This window comes from Bombus pascuorum, chromosome 14 (assembly GCF_905332965.1).
Source record: "Bombus pascuorum chromosome 14, iyBomPasc1.1, whole genome shotgun sequence".
Classification (NCBI taxonomy): domain Eukaryota; kingdom Metazoa; phylum Arthropoda; class Insecta; order Hymenoptera; family Apidae; genus Bombus; species Bombus pascuorum.
This window is the reverse complement of record NC_083501.1, coordinates 6,324,129-6,340,377: the sequence shown is the minus strand read 5'-3', so window position 1 is coordinate 6,340,377 and position 16,249 is coordinate 6,324,129. Positions and strand designations below refer to the sequence as shown.

Below are 16,249 nucleotides of genomic sequence, written 5' to 3'. Positions count from 1 at the left end.
TGGCTCGTCGTTCTTATACAACCATGAATCCCGTAGTTATTCCAGTCAGTGACAGGGTGTCGCTTTTTTACGAATGGACCGGATACAGATGACCGAAGAAATCTCCAGGGAGATCACCCGCGAGTAAAATTCACGACGGAAGCGAGCGCGCCGACTACGTGCTGGCGAAACTTTCGAAGGACCGCTCTACCTTCCGTCAAGAGGCTCTCGCAGCAGCGCCTGCTTTCAGACCGATGGAGTACGCACTCCAACCCGACTCCGGTGATGCATATCTTCAGTTGCAAGCATTTTCACTCGGCTTATACGCAATATCCTCGAGTATTCTAATCGCGCTGCGCGAGTTCTCCACCGCTAACTCGCCAACTTCCGCTTTACAGCGCTGCCAGCCTCGGTCATTGTGTCTGTCAGCGAGTGTTTGCTTCTTTCGTTGGAGAATTTTTCGCTAAGTGGACGCGCCACTGTTCAAAATTAAAAGTACAGCCTGGTAGTAGACCGAAATCTCTGGGCAAACGAGAATTTTTGGACAATTGTTTGCGTTACGGTGTAATTAAATTTTAAGTGATAGAGGTGCGAGTGCTTGAGATTAAAATAAGAAGAAAGGATGATTACCGAAAATTTGGAGTGATCGAATATCTTTTGAAAATGTGTCACCTTAGACGGAAGGGAAAATGCTTAAATATCATTAAGATTAAAGAGATCGTAGAATAGAGAAAGAATCCACGGATATTAGGATATTGCAGGGAAAATGCACGTCCAAGTTGTATCGTATTTCATTGCGCTGTATTTCGTTGTCTGGTATCGCATTGCGTTATAATTTCGTTCTGTAATACTACGTTGCGTTGCATTTCGTTGTACTTTCGTGGTTTTAATATACTCAATTTTTATTTTATTCTGCTTTCCACACAGTTTAATTTCTTTTAATTTTTCCACCCTCACGGATATAGTACAAATATAATCCTTTATCACGTTAGTTTTTCATTCCATGCTTTTGATTTCGAAAATTAAAATTTATGGTCTCGCTAATGTTCTGTTGGACATTCAGGTATTATACAATTTGAGTCTTTCCCGTGGTCAAAGACCTAAATTGAATCTCGGTGTATCCTATTTCTATTTTCTTTTCTTCGTTACTCTCTGTCCTGATTTATAAATATGACACTTTTAGTCGATAACGAAATTTGCATGTGGTCTGTCAAATCGGCTCTGTCAATTTCCACCGCTAGATATCGCGGACATAGAGCCAGTGGTAAATTCGTCCAAATTTTATCATTTCGGATCTTTTCGTTGAAATATTGAAATGAGTTCCGCGACTTTCGTGTACTCTACAGTTCACAGGAATAAAAAAATCCAAATTTCGAAAGGCAAAATATAATATCAGCACAGAGTGTAAAAAATGAAAGTCTCAGCGAATATCGCGAGAGAGATTTTCCCTTTGGCTGTGAGTTTGCAACGGTAGCGAATTTTCTTGGATTCGTTTTCTATGGAGGAAGCGGGACGCGTGTCGCTGATGGTTTTTCTAAGGAAAGAAAATTCGAAACTAAAGAAAGAAGGAGGGAGGGGCGGAGGAAGTTTCAGATATCGAAGGTAAATCTTACCCTGGGAAGAAAGTTGCAGCAAATCCGATGAAACATGAAATCTGATCATCTTGTGCCTGGAATTCTCGTGGAAATTTGCTAAAAGGCATACAAAATGAGACTGGGCGAGTTGAATCTTGCATGAAACTAGATTTTCAAAGAACTTGAAAGTGAATCTCTTAGCTGGAACAACCTCCATCCCTAAGGATCACGCGTTAATTTCGTAATTTCCGCGTCTCGTCGGGATACAAGGAAGAATTATTAACAATCCTCGAGAGTAAGATAAAGCATCGCATCTAAAAATCAACATACACGGTATCCCAGAAGAAAACCGAATAAATTTACCTCTGTGTTTCGTATGTCATCCTGCATAATTAAAAACCATATACAATCGCTAAAACAAGCAACTGCATACCGCTGTATTCATTATGTTTAATTACGTGATATCAATGAATATGAATGATACTACGTTTACACGATTACAGAAATTTGGTACCATAAAAATGAAATGTAGAATTCGATACAAAAGCGTCCAAAAAACAAGAATATGTCCACACATAATTTTAATAGTCAGAAAGTATGTAGAATATATGGCTAGTTAGGTTTGTGTGCCTAAAACGACTACGATAAAAAAAATCGAGTTATGGCAGAATCCGGTGTTAAAAAATAAAAAGTTATGTAGGAGATATGGCCGATTAAAGTCATACACCTAGATAAGAGATATTTTATTCGACTGTACCGACGCGGTTAGTTAGTTAAACTTGTTCTACGGTTTACTTCGAAGCTCTTTGTTCCGACTGTGTAACGCGATAACTTCCGCGGTCGCACGTTGAGGTACAACCGGCCGGAAATTGGCAAGCTCTTTAAACAGCTTGGTGACCACTTAAAGAGTTGAATCCGCTGAATTGCCGGAGTGAATTCGGACGAAACGACGACGATTTGGCTTTCGTGAACACCACCAAGAAATTGTCACTCTCTCGCATTGCAAGAATTCCAATTAACTTCCCAGAGGGCGACGAACAGATCCGATCAAGTTTCCCATTGATCGAACGACGCACGGTTGCACACAGTTTCGTGTTCGAAGTTTCGGAAAATAGTCTCAGTTTAATTCTCGTGTCTTACGCGAATCTATTGAACAAATATTAATATATAATTAAAAATGTTGTACGTACGTATAGATCTGGATCCTATCCCTCGACTTTGATGAAAATCGCGCCAAGTACAACACGTTTAAAGCGACGAGGCATTCGAAAGATTACGAGTCACGCGACAAGGGGTAGTTAAAAGCTTCAACACAAAATTCCGCCAATGGCGTTGACGAAGTGCGTAAAATCCTGGATATCGTCAAACACCTGTAGTTTTTTCTGCGTTCGCTAGAAAAGTTTGGGAAAGAATTGACCGATTCGCGGACAAAAGGGCGCCGATGGCCAAAAAATAGCGACGATTTCGATAACTCCGTAGCTAGTCGTGGAAAACAATGACGCAATCAGCGGCGGCTACGCGTTCGTTCCTCTCACAAAGAACGATATCTGGTAAAGCATCGAGTTAACCCGGAGGGTCGCTCGAACAGACCCTTTCAATGCTTTGTTTCCGCCGAGAGACTTGATCGAACATTCGTCAACCGTTGTTGGACGTATCGAGACAACCATTATTCGCGCGAAAAGAGTGATACGCGAATCGTTGTCCCGTTTAAGGCGAGCATCCGTCATACAGAATCAGGATTCTCGTCCCCGTTTCTCCGCTTGATCTCGTTTTCCCCTGGTGGACTCTACGCGCGATATACGTCAGAGAAACTTGGTCGAGGATATACAGGGACATCATTTCGATCGTCGATCATCCCCTCGGTTAGCTATGGCGTTCTCGATCTATCTTTGTAAAGCGAACCGCGTCGATGATGGTCCTGTCACTAGGTCCGCTTTAAACCGACGGGAGAGCGCAAATCGGGACGCTTCCGCGAGTTGACAAACGCCCGTCGACACGCGCGATCGGGTTTCTGATCGAGCGTCCCGACGCCACGCTTTTCCGGATCAGGGAACGAAAAGCGACATCATCGTCTTTATGTTACACGAACACCTTCCAATGGCTCATCGGGGAATCTGACGGTGATTCTTGAATGAAACCAAAGGGTTCTTATGGGAAGTAATGATTGCTTCGTTTAAAGAAAATGGCTTCGATGTTCATTAGCCCCACAGACACTGGCTAAAGCGTTTTACTCGAAGTACACGACATGAAAGGGATATAACGAGATCTAATGCCGTGTTTACGACGTTCATGTAATCGTTTGAAAGACCTTCGATTTAATTACGTTTAATTCCCTTATAACGTTGCTTTGAATCAAGATACTCATTTAATACGCTGGCATCGCGATTCTGCTATTAATTCTGCAAAGAGCAAAGTTATTTGAAACTATATCTTTCAACCGTTCATCCACATGTTCTAAGCTACCCATTTATAGTCAGCTATCCATTTATAAGACACTATAAGATGTCGTGTTTATTGAGATAAAATGGTACAAAATTTCACTGGAAAGTTAACGTGTTCTATGCCAATGAGACTGTGGGAGATGCTTTTACTCTAATCTACTTCTAGTGTTACGGGACACGTTGATTGCTCAAACAATGGCTACATGTGGGACGACACGGTCGATCGAGTTGGGCAAACATTTCACGCAAAATCAAGAGGCCACTTTGGTCTCGATGGGCAGTTTCGTCGTAAGAAACGTCTCGCTTAAGGAGCAATCTGGATCGCGGCCAACGACGAGGAACGATCTTTAAACGATGAAAAGTTACCACTAGCACCGCAACGATATCTTTTACATAACACTGATATACGGTGTTAGTTTTTCATGAATTATGAGGCTGAAAGCCCGTCAAAATTGTAAGTCGTGTTTCTGTCTCCGAGAAGATAGTACAATCGTGGGAATTACGTTCTCCCGGAGCCAAGTACACAAGCCAATTACTCCAAGAATTTTCATTGCGTAAACGCTCGACAATCTTCTCTCCTGAGAATTAGCGAGTAACCGTTCATCTGGTGAAATTTCAGCAGAATACAGTTTCGTTTCGAGCGCAAGTTTTCCTGTATTAATGAAAATGGAACTGAAAATTCAATCCCACCGTTTGCATGTTGCATCCGGGTGAATAATCTCTTGCAAGATTCAGCCGTCAGCTATAAATAACGCATCAAATGAAATTATCGTTTAAACGACTTTTTTCGTTCAAAAATATTTACTCTTTCCCACGGACATTGTCACCGTTTCATAATTTTGATAATAATTCAAGAAAAATGGATCATGTTTAAAGATAGTAATAGATACAGTCCCTGTTTAAGTTTGTCTTTTTACAGAAAAGTAAAAGAAAAGTAAGATACCCTAGCGTCTTTAATTTTTTATCGACGGATTTCAATCATTTTTAGGAAAACGTTCGTTATATTATAATTATAATATATCATTTATTACATGACTGCTATGAATGTATTCATGCTTATACGATGGAAAGACTATGATTTAATTAAACGATGAACTCGTGAATCTCGTGACAAAAGTTATTCTCGTGGAACCAGTTAATTTCCATTTAATGATTCCGTTATATTATGAATTTTACTTCCGAATACCAACACGTATTATTATTTAACAAATTAAATTCCTGTTCGCAGTGTCGTCGACTAGGTTTTTTTTCCAAGAATAAATCAAGCTCGTGTATATTTTTACATGTATCTAGATCTGAGACGATAAGAGATGTAAATAGAGGAACAAGCGATCTATTTGATGGTAACTGTGACGCGCGGTGCAAATGATGCGAGCCGCGAGAATGGTCTCGCACGAAACGATTTTATATCGCGTGCATTCGATCCTTGTAAAAGGGTGTCGGATTTCGTCGCCGTGTCTGCCGCGCGGACGTGCATAATTCAGGCGAAAAAGTGTGTCGTTCAACGAGGGGCAAGCGTGGCGGCATTTTACCGTCGAGCATAAACCATTTTTCTCTGCCTGCAAAACAATGCACGCCGGTCGCCAGAGATGAAGCGCGACTCAAGCACAGGCCGCTATTTACGTGTGTAAAAAGCACACACACCGCGATTCAACCCCTGCTCACCTACTAGATGCTTTTTATTTCTCGTCAGAGTTCAATCTTTTGCAGCCGCGTTTCGGTATCACCGACGCTTATTTTCTAGTCACTCTGATGTAAATTCGACTCACTCGCAACTCGGATGACACACATTTTCTTTACCAATCAGAATCACTACACGTCGCATAATTTTACCCTTAGAGTGTATCTCCTGGAGCACGTAGACGTTTTTTGGTCTACAGACTCACCGAAGATGATCTGCCAACGTATGGAGCAAAGGAATAATGAAAGTTTCTTTTTTACCTTGGAACAGCTGTGAAGATTTTTCATCTTGATTTAGCGCGATATTATTAGAAGAAGATCAGTAATGTATTTCTTTACTTTGCACAACTTTTTAGATATTAATTTGTAAAGAAAATTACTTTCGTCGTATATTCTACTGTTTTTAAAGACTTCTTCATAATCGTAGGAATTCTAACGTTCTGTATCTAGGCTCATCGAAACATTCTTGTGAAAGTACACGCATCGAAGTACAAAATATACGGTCTCTGTTACGAGTTCCATGTCAAGCGTGAAGTCGAACGGGATAGAAATTGAACTTGGAATACACGCGAGAAGGAAATTGTTCCACGTTCTCTCGTACGGAAGACGTATACGAGGTGATACGACGTCTGCATCGTGAAGGAGAACGTGTGTATTCTCAATACATATTGAGGTATCATTTAGGAATTTATTTAGTCGTGCATCTTTCACGCCAAAAATACTTACTTGATGAAACATCCTGCTCGCCTATAAGTAATTGTTTCCTTTTTTACGGTTGCCAAGCTCGTACGTGTTTATTTTTGGTCTTGACATTTTTACTGTTAAGCAAGTGAGTACACGATTCGCTTAATATTACATGCACGTTACACAAATTGAAACACGTAATGTAGAACTAAATTTACCAGATACTAGAATAGGTACAGGTTTTTAATTTCCGTTAAAACGACCCATCGAAATTTTCTATTTGCTCTTCTATTTTTCTATTTGTATATGTTGTCACTATCAATTACGAGACGCAATACTGAAAGAATGCAAAGTTTGGAGAAACACCAACGCTCGGTCTGTCAGAAACATAAACTACGACTATAGACCTGGCGACTCTTCAGAATAGGAAGGAACGACAGAATGCTAGGCCGCTGGCAGGGGACGCCAGAATTTGATTGGAAACGCATGGTCTCCGAACTACAAAAATAGAAGAAAATGGCGAAAAAAATCGAAAGTAGGTTTTTCGAAACATTGTCGGTCGTGAATCGTTTGAAATCGAATTCGTCGGATAACAGCACGGAGCCGCGAAATTGCCAGTGACGTTCGATTCAGGTTTAACCGACGGCCACCGAACCTATTAACAATTTCGTTCGTATTGTTCGAGCGGCGAGAGGTAGAGGAAAAAAAAAGAAAACAGCCGGAAAGAGAGGATAGGGTAAAAAATTTGTCGGAAACGGTGGAAACCGAGTGGCTCGAAAAGCGGCGCTCAAACAAAACGACCCCGAAATTCCATCTATCCAGCGTTTCAGCATACGATCGAATAAAACTTTCTATTTCTATATCTCTTCCGAATTTCCTTTGATGTCTAGATTCGCGCGAATTTCGTTCCGATCGATGGATTCCCGACATGCGAGCGAGAAACGATCTGGCTGGAAGGGGCCGGAATCGACGAATTCCACAAAGATCGCAATTGTAGTAGCGTGTCGCACGGTGTTTCGAACGACTGTCTAACTGTCAAAATGTCATTTGACACTATGCAGACTAACATCGTTTGGCGCTAAAATATTTGATCCTCTATAATTATTTTTTCACATAGAATCATCTTTATATGAAAATTAACCTGTACATGTCCTCGGAAACATCATCAAATTCGAAGCAGAAATCTTTAGACGAAGAAGATCATTAGTGGCTTCTCCCTACGCATTACTCTATTTCGATAATGTTTGCAAGGATCCTTAATGATTTAGGAATTTAAAAACCAGAAAAAGAATTGGGTGATAGAAAATAGTCAAAGTTACAATTTTTTCCCGACCAGACGAGCGTTATCAAATTCTACGCGTCACTCGAAACTTGTCCGCGCCGAGTTAGAAGCGCATAACTGGAAAACAGGTCGAGGCGAAAAAGTACCGGTAACAAATCACGCGTTACAAGCTTGAGTGAGTTGGCGAGGATCACTTGGCGATGTTACAGACGGAATGGGCGGAGGGCAACCAGCGAAGAGGCAAAATAAGAGAACAGGGAGGACGAGAGAAGCTCGCAAGTGGGAGGCCTTTGATTCCCTCTCTCGCGGACTGAATCCACCGCCAATGAGTTGGCCACACTCTGTACACCGGTGCAGTACACGTTCGTTAAAATACGCGCGTAATAATGTCTTCGTGCTCGTGCTTTTGCTTGTACCTAGGTGAAAGGTAATGAAACGGCTAGCTCGTGAAAACTTTTCCGCCGCTACGAGAGTCTCCCCTCTCTCTCTCTGTCTTTATCTCTTTCTCTTTCTGCTTTTACCTCTTTCTCTTTTTCTAGGTTTCCTTTCAGTCAGCCGCAGCATCGATATATTTAGAGTACATTTTCATCCAATCGCCAACAACTCGTCGGTGGCTTTCACCGACTTCCTATTTGTCACACGACCGTTTCATACCGCGGAGATTCCCCTATTCTTCTTAAAGGTTCCAGAAAGATTCTTTTGTTCTTTGTTTATGTTTAAATTTAAATGTGTCACTGGCCCTAATTAGATCGTTTAAGCTATTCAGAAGCCACATTGATCGTCTTCATAAACTAAAAAGTAGAAGGAAGTGTTGAGGATGCAAACAGTATTTGTTAGGTTGATCTTGCAATCTGCGATTATTTATATCATCTCCTTGCAACGCTTATGTTATAGAATTGAGAAATGAATAAAAATTGACGTTTAGCAATCTCAATCAATTGCTTCGCATATTACGAGACACTATATATCGAAACCGGAAGTAGCGAGAGTTGTTTTCAAAGATAATACTTCTGATAGCGAGTGTAGTTATCAGAATAACGACTGATGATTTTTATCATTTTATCATGCTCGTTGAAGATTATCTTCAACAAGAATATGATTCAATCTAGAGTACGTAGATATCTAAGCTGTGTCTGCACTTGCTTGGTGTCATCGAGACGTACGAGGGCACTAGAGAGATGCGAATGTACGTTAAGAGCCTTCGAAAGAGTGCTCGTTAATTATTGATCGGCTTTTTTCTCGTCGTGTATTCTTTCGTTTACCGCTCGTTATCCAAACTTCTCACCTCCGATTCGCGGCTTTAAATTTTTAATCGAGTTACATTCCTCTCCATTATTCATGCATCTCAATATGGATCATTCGGCTTCCATTATTCATATATTGATACTTACGGTTGCGTCGTGACTTCGATAAATACGCTGCGGAAATTTCTACCGATACATTTGCTTTGCAAAAATCGGGACAACGATGTTTGGCGGATTAACAAGATCACCGAGGCCAAACTGTTCGTGTATCGATAACCAGCGAAGAAACTTCGTGGTAGGTAGGTACCTGTAGCTCGAATAGAACAAATGAATTAAAGAAGACGAAGTTACTATATTTGGCCTATTTTCAGAAAAATCTTTTTTTACGTAACTTATGCGTAGTTACGAATAGAACAATGTGAATCAACGAAGATAACAGGAAACGTGTAACGACTTATGTAATAATAACGATAATTACATGAAACTCGTACTGCATATTTCTAAAGGAATAGCGAAACATATGAAACACCCACGGAGAAAGAGGGAACGTCAAGTTTCAGCATTTCTCAGAAAAGGAAAGTTTATTTTTCAATGTGTAATGTCACAACTTCATATTGTCTCATAGATATATCAAAATAAAACATTTGATTTGTCATTTTATACTGCGTCATTTTCAACTTTTATGGTGTATCTTAATTTCTTATAAGTACTGCAAAATTCAGAAAATTTTTACTCAAATTTATGCAACATAGTCACTGATGAAGAATACACAGGAGCATACGAAAACATGTTAAACTCAAGATTCGTTAAAATAGACATTCCTCCTATTTCCCTTTGTCTATAAAAAAATTCTAAGCTCATGGATATGCCATTTAGCCGCCAATTTTTCATCTTAAAAGATCAAAAGATACCTCCAAATGGAAATATCTCTTCACGATGCGAAAAGAAAAAGAATTCTACCTCGTTTTATCTGTATTCTATCCGAAAAAAATTCAACTCGGCCGTCTCGATGAAGCACCTGACGCACGATTTCTTCAGTCAGCCATTTCGTTTGAGTTTCATGCAGTTCGATCGAGGGATTACCAATCGAAATGGCGACTGGAAAGAGCGCGTTCACCTGCTGCGTAAGCCGCACGGAATTCAAGTAGCACTTTGTGTTTCGAGACGCCTTAAAAGTTTCCCCATTTCCGTGCTACGCTATCACGCCCCAGCCAACAGTCCAACCAGAAATCCTGCAGGCAATCCATTGCCAGGACTCTACTCTCAATCGTCGTTCGAGTGCGTTAACCTCCTCGATCTTTTCTTTACGATCTTTTTATTTTTATTTTTTTTCTTTGCAAACGATTCACGATGTCGTGACTCGAATTGCGTGTCTTCTCGCGAACGGAAGAAACGAAGAGAAAAGGAGAAAAAAAGTGAGAACGACACGTATTTCCAGAAATTCACCGAGATTTCTCAGACGCCTCATCGAAGACACAACGTCGGATCTTTTCGTTTCGCTTCTTCTTTTATTTTCACAGTCACGCGCGAGAATAGTTCTGCGTCTATTATTCATGGTGCTGCAAAGTGGCGTCGCGCCGATGTCGATAGCTCTGATGGAAATCGGAACACCGCGATGGAAGGGAAATCTTCCCTACAACTGCGCACTCTAGATACTTGACGTATTCACGAGGGACGAGCGAGCGATTTTGAAAAGAAGAATTCATATGTTGAAAATCGAAGGATGTGGATCGAGAAACAAAGAAGAGATTAAAACGCTGTATGAAACACGAATAGCGAAGAAAAATTATTCCAAGATAAAAGACTGTAACTTACAAATCGTCTGCTTTTCGTGATTAAAATATGTTGAAGTGGTCACCACTTCTAAGAAAACTCTACATCTGATTTTTTTTAGTTTTCTCAAGCACTGAAGCTATCGACAGCGTATACACAAAAGACTGGGACGAAGGCAGACCATAAACAGTAGACAGGCGACGATGGCTTCAGGGCTTTCAATCATAGGATAACACTACTAGCGTGCGGATCTGGACCAGCTCAAATTATATTCCTATTTGTATTTACACTTCTGTGTTAAAATATATTTTCTACCTTACAATTTATCCACGCGTTCCTCTGTTCACACATCTAGTAACCTCAACAAAATAATTATGCTTCTATCTTTCATCGAAATAAGTTCAGTAGTTGAATCGAAGTGGACACACCTTCGCCTTGTAGATTCGACGTATCCCAATTCTATTTTCGAAAAATATCGTTGTTTTGGATTTTATAAGATTATCATTTCATAAAAATTTGAAAAACCAGCGATGGATTGTATTTACTGGTACATCTCTCTTCAAAAACAATATATATTTTAATATAATATACGTCTTTAGCCGTAGAATAATTGAATGTAATATCATAAAGGAAGACGACTCGACTTTCATGAGTGTTCATTGTTCTATTGTGCAGATAGCATTGAAAAACTTGGAACTTTATTTCAAGCAAAAGAGCATAAATTCACAGTCAATTTCATACGAATCATTGTACAAATAAATGACATACTTCTTGCTAAATGTAGACAAAGAAACTGAAGCTTTCAATGGACGTATCATGTGTTATAACCGAATAATGACTTACTAAGGAAGAACAAAGTTACATATAGTAACTCGATCGACGGTGCTTTGCATACTGCACGGTTGCGCCCACGGATCGTCCATTTTCCTCGATAAAACTTTTGCTCCACTGGGTAGCTACTACTTGTTGTACTTCCACCGTACTTCTTTACCACTACATCAGTAACCATTGATTTTAAGTCACTCGCGTATTTCATGGACGCTCTTAAACATACATGAATAGTTTATTCGAAAATCCAAGGACCATTTACACGATACGAAACCAGAGCCGACTTACTTGTCAAAAAGTGAAATTTCTCTGTTTCTAAGAAACCCGGTTTTATAAGGTAGCGGTTGAATAAATTCATGAGACGCCAGATCAGGACTGTGTACGACTCATCGATTTGAAATTCGAATTCTATGTAAGTTCGCTGGATGACCCGGCGTAAGGGAATATCTGGAAAATTCTTTGACGGTGTTACAACCGTATCATGTCTGTCGTTGGCGTTTACGGCCTCTTGGAAGTTTGTTCGAGCGAGCTTAACTTTTCCTAGTTCGCAGTTCCCATAGTTTCCAGTTACGAAAATTCATGCAGCCTGGCGAGTCGTGTTTTATAGTGTATGGAATTAAAAAAGAAGAAAATAGGGAAACACTGGAACGAGAACGTGCATTCCAGCAACTTTCCCGCGCGTCTCCACCGCCGATAATTGTCGCGTCAAAGTGGATCTCGATTTCGTGTCTCGCTTCCACTTATATCGATAACGCGTTTCTCGACATCGAAAATCGCGGAATATTTCCCGTCGTCTAGATCGAACTCGATACGTCGAACGTGCCGCGATTTTCGCTCGTTAAAGCCCCTAAATAACGAGGAATCGGTCTACGGTTTTTAATGACGCCACTCCGTGGCAGACGATGCAGCCAACACTCAAGAAATAGCACCTGGTTCGAGTAATTACTTCGTTAGAATGCAGGCTGACTTAACGAGTGTCGAGTTAACGAACTGTGTCAAGAATAGATCGTGTCTACTTATATATTCGATGGATTCTGTTTCTACGCGGAGAGATTTCACGAAGAAATTACTTTTCTTCAGCAATTTTCTTCTTCTTCTTGTTCGAATACGCTGATATATCCAGAGATTTAACACGCGATTTATTAAAGGGAAGGACAGCTTTTTGATCTGCGAGCTTAATGGTGATACTGCGCAAAGAGAAAGTTATCATTTCGTAAAGTTAAGTTAGTATAAAGTATTTTTATACACATTTACTGTACTTGTTGTACTATCAGACTTCTTGTTCTTTTTCGTTCATTGGCACATCTCTTTCCGTTGCTAATATTTTTAATTCTTTGAACAATTATAAGGAGACTCTCCGACACTTGTACGCGTAGAAATATTTATTTTTAAAATAGCAATTCATTCGTGAATAAAAAAATTGTACGCGACATGCCATGAATCTCTAAATTACTGTCGCGACACGAAATATCGTCATTATACATGAATATTTAAAAAGGATAGCATATTCGCTTTTCGTTTCGAGTAATTTAGACAGCGAGATTCGAGTTCTTGCAATTTCGATCGTTGGATTACAATTTCATTCGTCAAACAGTTCGGATTGCAAGTTAATATTTCACTTCGCGGCGCTCTTTAAACAGGGAAATCGATTTCTCGGACATTTGGTTTTCCGCGGTCGTATTAAGACGCCGTACGCGATCATTCTAGGAGGGTGAATCGATTAATCGATCGTCGAAAGAAAATCTTCAACGATGCCTGATTGGCTAGTTCGGGAACTGTTTCAATCAACTACCTTCCACCCCCGTCGCAAATTGGAATATTAAATGTAACGAGGGGAAACGTCACGGCGGGCGAGAAGTTCTAATTACTTTCGTTATTCACAAAATTGCTTTCAATGAAGCGAAATTTCGGAGCACAGCGTGCTTGGATTATCGTCATCGATTATCGAGCAAAAAATAATGGATGTAATATACGGCATCGTTCAAAAGCAATGCTAAATCTCATGATTGTTTTCGAAATTGCATGCTGCCCCATATAGGTACACGTTGATCACGAGCTACTGGACGAAGACAAAGCGATTCGTCGAAAGTTTCGCAATTTGGGTGCGGAAGCGGAGTATTCCTGTTAATAGGTATTGTCAATACTAGAATGAGGCTCCTCTATCTAGTCTTGCCTCTCTGTCTCCCATTCGTACGCCTGCTAACTCTTTTGTTCCCCGTTTCATTCAGCTCGTATTATTGATTTTCTTTCTTTTTCGTTCATTTGCCCATTTTGTCCTTATTTATACTCGCATATAGTTATCCGACCCTTCTCGATTTGTATTTCTCGATTTACGCAAATCCATTCATGCCCTTTCTCTCTACACACATGCTTCCACATCTTTCTTTTTTTTTATTCTTATTTTTTTTTTTATTCGGTACTATTATTCGTTTCTCGCGTACTACTCGTTAGCTGAACCCTCTATTCATACCATCGTGTTCATTCGTTTCCCAATTCACCATAAACTTCGCGTAGCTACTCGCTCATCCGCTAATTCGGTAACTTATTCAAACCCTCATCCACTATTCATTCGTTCATTCATCCTGTCCCAAACGATTCTCTTTTTGTCCCACTCTTGCCAACCCATCAATCGCCCTCTTTCCATCATCTCCTGCCTATACACGTCAGCCTCTTTTCTCCACCTGCCTCCGCGTTTTCTCCGGTCGCGTTTCCATTACACATCTCACTACATATATCCTGGAATCCCTAGCGACAGCGCGACGACGTTACACAGGACGTTCTCGAGGGGTTAACACGAGCTGACAGTATGGAACGGGTTATAGAGGACACCGTGAAACCATGTCAAACGCATGTCGGCGAACAATGTCTCTTGAACTGGTCGAATTTCGCAATCTCCTTATCTCCTTGTCCACCCCTGTTCTCAATATAATTCCGCATTTGGAATTATATATTCGTCAAAATATAATGTCTATATGCTTAATTCCCTTCCTCTGTTCTATCCTATCCTTGATCCCTTCTATTCCTGTCATCTTATAATTACAATTATATAAGTTCGTTTAAATACAACGTAAATATATTTAATTCGCTGCATCGAAAAACTTTAGCACGACTTTGAAAATACGAAGACAAAGAAAGATTACAAACAATTCGTTTGTCTTTTCGGTAAGTATCTGCACGCGAACAAGACACGCGGAAGAACGATCGTGGTAAAGAATCAAGATGAAAGGGATCCGGCAATTCCCATTAGAAAATCGCTTTAGGAACTCGTAACACTCTTTTGTTACGTAAATTGAATCTACTCGTACGACTATCCTCCGTGGAATTTCTAACAGACACACTTCGCCGAAGAATAAACCGAAGTTCTCGTTAAATATTGTCTTAGCTGTGAAATTGAATCGATACAAATTATCGAGTTTCTCGCCAAAGCACATGACGTGTCTTTCATTCCAAGTCTTCTACGCTTCTACGACAATATATTTCTATATATTCTGTCTAAATGTACTCACGTTAATTGAAGCGTAGTCCTTACACTACTGAAAGAAATCCTTCTTACACCCTCGATTCATCCCAATCTACCGATCATCGTCCGAACGAAACAAGAAATTCGAACAAAAATCCGCACCTCATGGTCACCACATGGTCACCACATTTAGCACACTGTCCTGGGCGCGTGAACAATCGCCTCGTTGCCGGTACAATCGGTGAAATCGGCAAAATCGGAACTCGGTGACCTGGCAATAAGAGTATCTCGCGATCCGTGCCCGTGGCGACGACTAACTTGAGAGTTCGACCACGCGACTGGTGCTTACAACGCGCAATTGCTTTGCGCAGTCGAAAGGTAGCGAGCAGGGACGAGAACGACTAAGTAGCAACGACACCCTGGACACCGTTCTCCGAACGGTCAGTTAATGGAACCACGTTACTTGTTTTGCTGTCGTATCCTCGTTGTTTGTGGTCTCACGCAACCACCGCATACCATACGATTTTCCAACCAAATATCTTTCTCAGTTCATCTCGATGATCGCTCAAGTTGACACGTAATCTCGATGTATGCGCTTGTAATACGTTACATTAAGGGCACGTTCACACGTGCAACGCGAGCACCAGTTTTATTCGAGTTTTTGTTTACTGTTCGGTCGCGCGACGGAGACTGTTGAAAGCCTGCGTTCGGCGGTCGATGATATATATAGCTTCCGTTGAAGGGAGGGGGTGAAAACTCATTGCGGAGTGTGCATGATGTTTTTCGAAGCCCTGTTTGAAAATGTAACGATCTGGGAAGGATTTCCGTATCGAGAGACGCTCGTACGCTAAGTCCGACAATAGTTCCGATGATAGACTCAATATGTGAGTTCGTACGTCAGAAGTCGAACATCTCTTTATATATTTTTTTCATTCTTTACGAATAGACTGCATTACACGATGTTAATTTGTACAGAAAATACGAGCGGGAAAAGATTACGAAACTATTTAATTGAAGTACCATTTCTTACCCTTTCCACTCGCTTGCTATTTCTTGCCCTTGAGATAAGTCTCGAACGTCGCCACTTTTCAAGAGGTCGAGTCGAAAATCCTGGAAAATTCGTTAAAATTCCGTTGCCAGCCAATTAAGAGTCAGCAAGGTTTAATAACCATGCATTTACGTTGGTAGTTTGATATTGTATCACGGGCGCGCGGCTGGGCGGTCGGGAAAGGTAATCTGAATTGAAGCCAGCCGTAAGTCTAGCGAGGTTCATTATAGTATACAGTCAGTTTAGCAGTTCGCCG

The 16,249-nt window shown here is 40.7% G+C and overlaps 1 protein-coding gene across 1 annotated transcript in view; it reads right to left on the bottom strand.

Moving 5' to 3' along the window:
* Positions 1 to 15,399, bottom strand: part of LOC132914062 (protein artichoke-like) — a 176,857-nt gene extending 161,458 nt beyond the window's left edge. Inside the window, exon 1 of the mRNA XM_060972858.1 lies at positions 14,992 to 15,399. The gene's annotated coding sequence lies outside the window, so the exon portion shown is untranslated. The remainder of the gene's footprint in view (positions 1 to 14,991) is intronic.
* Between the last annotated feature and the right edge of the window lie 850 nt (positions 15,400 to 16,249).